Source organism: Gavialis gangeticus, unplaced genomic scaffold, assembly GCF_001723915.1.
Source record: "Gavialis gangeticus isolate Ggan-Ray unplaced genomic scaffold, GavGan_comp1, whole genome shotgun sequence".
NCBI lineage: Eukaryota > Metazoa > Chordata > Crocodylia > Gavialidae > Gavialis > Gavialis gangeticus.
Window position 1 is genome coordinate 44210564 of NW_017728996.1, and position 6233 is coordinate 44216796.

Sequence of the window (6233 nt, forward strand, 5' to 3'; positions counted from 1 at the left end):
TGGGGGAGTCACTGTTCCCCCGAGCACAGCCAGGAATGACCAGGAACAACGGTCACAACCTAGCAGAGGGTAGATTTAGGTTAGACATCAAAAGACGCTATTTCACGGTCAGGGCGGCTAGGGTCTGGAACCAACTTCCAAGGGAGGTGGTGCAGGCTCCTACCCTGGGGGTTTTTAAGAAGAGGTTAGATGAACACCTTGCTGGGGTCGTTTGACCCCAGTACTCTTTCCTGCCATGGCGGGGGGTCGGATTAGATGATCTTCTCAGGTCCCTTCTGACCCTAGAAACTATGAAACTATGAAACTATAAGATATGCTAATTGTTATCACAACTCTGAAACACTGGGAATCCTACAAAAAAATCTATTTCTGTATAATTTCTGTCCAGCTTAAGTAGTTCAGATGCATCAGTGCAAACTCCAGTCCCTTTCTTAATGTTTCCCCATACTTGGCTACAACATTTGTTGTGTTTTTTTGTAAATATAATTTACAATCTCATTAAAACCAGTTTGAAGATACAAAAAAGCTTACACTGCGAGTCATAACTATACATCCATCACAGGTGGTTATAAATCACCACAGTTTACTTTTAGGTCAACAAGAATGGTTAAACTAAATCAAACACAAGCTTTAAATTTATGCATGAATTCCATAAAAAAAGCTATGTATACAGGCACAACATCTGCAGGATGCTTACAATTAATGTGGACATTCAGAAACGTAAGAACCATGTTATATGGTAAGAGTTCCCCTGTGAGGAGAAAAAAAAAAATCAGTTAAAGATATTGATTAAAAATGATCACTGCAGTTTTCTTCCTGTCCCTATAGTGATGTTTTAAGCTGAAAAAGATTTTAGAAATTGGCTGCCTCAGCAATTATGGAAGTGATTAAAGATTCTGTGTGTGCACAGAATAAATCTGTCTTTAGAGAACCAGGAAAGTGACCTTGACTCTACTCCCTTGTGTACAATTCATCATTTCCCCCTCCTCAATGTGACATAAAATGGAGATTAATTAGAAGCAAAGGCCCAAAACACAGGAAGAGTCACTTTTTATTTGCAATAATGACTTGATTAGGTCCAAGAGCAGCAGATTAACTACTAATTCAGTAATTCCATTCCCTTAAGGTTGAGGGAAAGGTAGGAAGCTTTGTAGCTGTTTCGAACTGGGGGAACAGAAGTCAGGATTCTTGGTTTCTGCCACTGGCTATTCCACTAACTTGCTTTGTGTCCTTTGGCAAGGCAGAAAGGCTTAGATGTTCCAAGGTATTTAGGTGCCTACTACTGAAATCAATGGGCATTAGGTAAAAAGGCCCATTTGTATATAATGCCTAGGAAGATCTGGGGCATTATGACTTATCCTGCAATGTTGTAAGAGCTTCCTATTAATGTGCCGAGTATTTTCAGTTCTCAGTGAAGTAATTCAGTATTTTGCAGCTTCATGCCTTAATCTTAATATTTATCTTGTCATAGTTAGCAATTTTTGAGATTTGATTGTAAGTCCTGAACTCTGAGGGGTTTTTCTCCCAGCTCTACTTCTGGCATGACCACAATAGCTGGGTTATGGGCAGTGTTGCCTAGTGGTTAAGCCACCAGAAGAAGGCCAGAAACTGGGAGAGAGAGTCCACAACACAGGCCAAATCCAGGGTCAGGAAATCAGGGGCAACATGTAGGGGGTGCACACAGGCACACATGCACCCCCTGAATGTGGTGGTGCACCCCCTACAAAAAGGCACTGCTAACACTGTCAGCGATGCCTGCAGGTGGTCACCGCTTGCCACCCCGTTGCCAACCACTGGCAGCATCTGCAGGTGGTCAGAGATCCTCGCTGGCTGGTGGCATCTGTGGGTGGTCACCGATCCCTGGTTGGCACTTGCCACCTCCCTGCCCTCCGCCACCACCAGCGCTCGTAGCATCTGTGGGAGCTCCCACTTACCACCCCTGTGCTCCTGTCACTGCTTCAGGAAATAGATACTAAATTACCTGGGACAAGGTTTGAATCACTGGCCAAGTCAAAGTTCAGGAGTCAAAGCCAAAATACCACATCCAAAGAAAACATCCAGAGACCAGGAACAGAGCAATCACTGTAAGGAAACCAGGAGTACCAGACCACAAAGGGTTAGCAGGGCAGACTTTCAGCAGAACTGTTGGCTGACCTAGCATCTGTTGCCACAGCTCTGAATATATGGGGAGGCTAAATCAGGAGGCCCAGGCAGTGGCCAGCTGGAGTCATTAGCTGGGTTAGAGCTGCCTGTCAAAGACCCAGGCAGGTGCAGCCCCATAGGCTATTACCCCATGCTGGGCTGCCTGTTAGGGCCCCTGACAGTGGCATGTAATTACATGAAAACTGGAACTATCATAAGAAAAGGTAGACGTTTCTAAGAACACAGAACTGGAAGGGACTTCCTGGGTCACTGAGTCCAGTGCCCTGCTATCATAGGTGCCAGGCTACCCAGAGTGATTGTGGAATCTCCATCCTTAGAGGCTTTTAAGAATCAGGTAGATGAAGCCTTGGCTAAGATGATATAGCTGGGGATGGTTCTGCTTTGAGCAGGGGTTGGACTAGATGACTTCCTGAGGTCCCTTCCAACCCGAATTTTCTATGATTCTATGTAATAGGAAGGAGTGGCTAAAGTTCTCAGTGGGCTGTGAGAAATTACAAGGGGTAAGGCCAGAGGTGTGTTTGTAGAAAAACTGCTAAATATGGATGTTTTATTAGAATGTTTTCACCAAATGCTTATTCAGCTATACCTAACAACAGGACAACGCATATAGCAATAACATGAAGTCTCCCCACATACAATGCATACTCCTTTCAACCAGGGATATGATGATGAACTCGCTGTACAGTCCAGCAGGAAATGACAACATAGTATAAACTCAGCTATCAGTGCCCTTCACAAAATGCAAATACTTTTTGTGAAGGGTGGTAAAACTAGAAAACTCAAAAATGGTGTAAGGCACAAGTGAGTGTAACAGCCAAGGCTTCTGCTTTATTTCATGTCTTACAGTAGACTCAGGGCACAGAGGTATAACTGGCCAGGGCTGTGCCCAGTGCAGCCCCCTTGCACTCCTCTTTCCCCCCATACCTTCTGGCTCTGGAAACTCTGGTAGTGGGCAGCACAGCATGCCAAAACAGCAGCTGCAGTTCTCTGCTGCTGAGGGGAGATGTAACTTTGTTTTGCCACAGATACCTATGCTTAGTGGGAAACAAATGCTTGATTTTGGCAGCAAAAAAAGGGAGTGACATTACTCCTTGGCAACAGCAAACTTCACTGCACTCTGCAGAGTCCCCACACTGGCTTACGGTGGCCACTGAAGTATCCCCATAATACAGGATACCCCCTTGGTGAGGACCACTACCCTCCTTGGCCAATCAGTGCTAAGGGGATGAGGCTACCACAAAAAGGCCACATCCCTCCCTCCCTGGCTGGCTCAGAACTCTGCTCCTCCTGGCTGTGCACTGTCCTACCTCTAGGCACAGCCAACAGAATCGCGAGCACAGATGATTGACATGTATTTCCACCAATTAACTGAAAACAGGACTTTCTGCTGTCCATTTCTCATTCAGAAATGGACAAGGGACAAAGTTTAAAAACAGGACAGTTGGGTATAAAACATGACCAATGCCACCGTATGGCCTGCACTCACCAACGTACACTCTTGTGCCACCCCTCCTTGCTGGAGCTGAAAAGTGCAGGAGGAAGGGACAGTGAGACACATCCTGGTCCATTCTGGTGTCCCCCTGCAGCGGGGCTTGTGTCCAGCTCTCCCAACCACACTTATGCTACTCTCAGGGTACAATATGCCTCCTTCATGACACTGCTTAACACTTTATTCTGCAACTAGGCCAACTGAAATCAGTAGGACTTATTGTAAAAATCAGTGCTATTCAGTGCAAATTTAAGAGAAAAATAATGAGACCCTCAGTAAGCAAAACTCAGAGGGCCTGTATAAACACTTGTAATAGGGTAGATCACATTGGTATAATATTGGTAATTATGGAGAGGAGGCCAAAGGGAAAGTGTAGGTGGTGGAGGTAGTAGGAAAAACTAGTAATAGGAAGCTACTAGATTCAACGGGCTCCCTGTTATTGATAATTGCATTTCCAGAGTTCAGATGAGGGCTCCATGTCATTACAGCAGATTCACCCAGGCTCTGCTTTCAAAAAATCACTTTCAGTAGGTACTGATCTTATCACAGAGAGGCACATACACTTTTATGCAAGTGCCTGTAAAGCATGATACAAATATCTCTGTCTGCTTGTTGTTTCCTTGTATATCTTGATGGGCACATGAATGCAGCTCAGCAAGAGCACCTCTGCACTTCATCCCAGCATGCAGAACTAGGTTCATGGTTCCTGAGAGAGAAGGATGATGACTCAGTAACTCACACCATGAGGTTTAAAATAATCAGTTCATAATTACACCAGTTTGATACACAGTTTGATATTTTTTTTCTGCAGAAGGAGATGTGGTTAACCCTGAGCAGGCCATAAATAAGAAGTTTGGGTGAAAACCTTCATTCTAACACAGTGAGATATTTAGGGCATCTATCAGAAGATTCCATAGCTCAGCATTTCTCTCTCACAGGGTATTCATTAACCTGCCTTATTTGTTTTACATTTGTAGGGCTTATAGCCTAGGGATCTGGATCTGACTTTTTCTTTTGAAAGTGCCTGGAAAGTCAAAGGAGAACTCAACTGAAACTGATGAGTTTCACCTCCATTCCAGCTGAAACTGGAAATCACTGAACCAGAGACTAGAAAGTGAGTCACTAAAATTCAATCTTGCCTTACCCCAAACATGGCCAAGGTGGCTGCGTTAGTTGTAAAACTCAAGCTTTTGGGCAAACCTGTGAAAACTTTCAGCTTCTTGACAATATCCCGAAGTGGATAAATGTCACCTGTTTTGAGCTTTGTTACAAAGATTTTCCCTGGTTCTGGGCCAAATATATTATCAAAAGTTTTCCCTTCCCACATCCTCTAAATATGAATCTAGAATATTTTCTTCTCTTATTACATTTCAGCCACTGAACAGTATCTTATAGGCTATAGCAGTATATATAATGTATTAGTATACACTATAGCTATACAGTAAAAGCTGCCTTAACGGGTACCTTACAAGCCACCTTACAATGCTCTATTAACTGGCATGCCGGGTTGTAAAGTAAAAGCTTATCTTGGGTATATGTGCACAGCACTGGGGCCACATCTAAATGAGATGCTTACTGCACAGTAGCTCATTACTACTGCACAGTAGCTTGTTAGTACTGCACAGTAGTGTTGTGGGGCATGAACCATAATGCAACACTACTACGCAGTAGTAACAAGCTACTGTGCAGTCAGCATCATCAGACCTATCCAGACTTGAAATGATCTCTATGAGATCTCTATCTTACTGCTACTGAACTAAGAAAAGCAAGAAGCTTTTCTAAAAAGATTTGAACTCATTTCTATTCATGTCTTGAGAATATATATTTTTTAATTTCTAAAAAAAATGAAAGCTCAAGTGATACAGAGTCAGCCTTTTGGACTCCATTTTCTTCTCCTGCTTAATCTCCTTATCTTTAATTGCAGTTATAGCAGGGAGCTGGAAATAGAAAAATACTAGAAATGATTCACTTCTACAAGAGTTATTCTCAGATTCCAGAAGGAGCATTTACTAATAAGTTCAGTGGAGCTAAAGCAATGAGTTAAGAGTGACCTGTAAAACATTCAAATCTAGTACTACCGACATTATTAACAAATGCAAAGTTACTATTAAAATGTATCTGTATTTCATTGTGATCTGTGTTTTACCACTCAGAGAAGCATAGTAATTGAAACTGCCATAGAAAAGGCCTGGGTATTTAACTATTTCAAGAGTCTTACTGAATTTCCTGGAAACAAACCCTCTTCTGAGATCATATACATCTACTAGTCCTTTTCTTTGGGTGGAGCAACCTCAATCCCAGTAATTTCAAAATGTTCCCAATAAAAACATTAGGACTAAGTATAGACAGTCAAAAAGCCCAAAGCTGAATTGATTCAATTTTTGCAGGTGAGTCTAAGCTGCGTAGACTGAACCAATATGCAAGTAAACAGACATTCACTTTTGATCTGGAAATGCAGGCACATGCCTGCAGTGGCCCAGGATAGAAACTGGGGGGTGCTAGAGTATGCCTCCCTGTTTGTCTGGAGGAGACAGCTTGGGCCAAGGCTAGCCCGTCCACCCTGTGAGTGGGGGGGGGGGGG

The 6233-nt window shown here is 43.2% G+C and overlaps 1 protein-coding gene across 1 annotated transcript in view; it reads right to left on the reverse strand.

Annotated features, from left to right (window-relative positions):
- The window catches only part of TBC1D2B (TBC1 domain family member 2B), a 146758-nt gene extending 144753 nt beyond the window's left edge, over positions 1–2005 (reverse strand). Inside the window, exon 1 of the mRNA XM_019504395.1 lies at positions 1982–2005. The gene's annotated coding sequence lies outside the window, so the exon portion shown is untranslated. The remainder of the gene's footprint in view (positions 1–1981) is intronic.
- Between the last annotated feature and the right edge of the window lie 4228 nt (positions 2006–6233).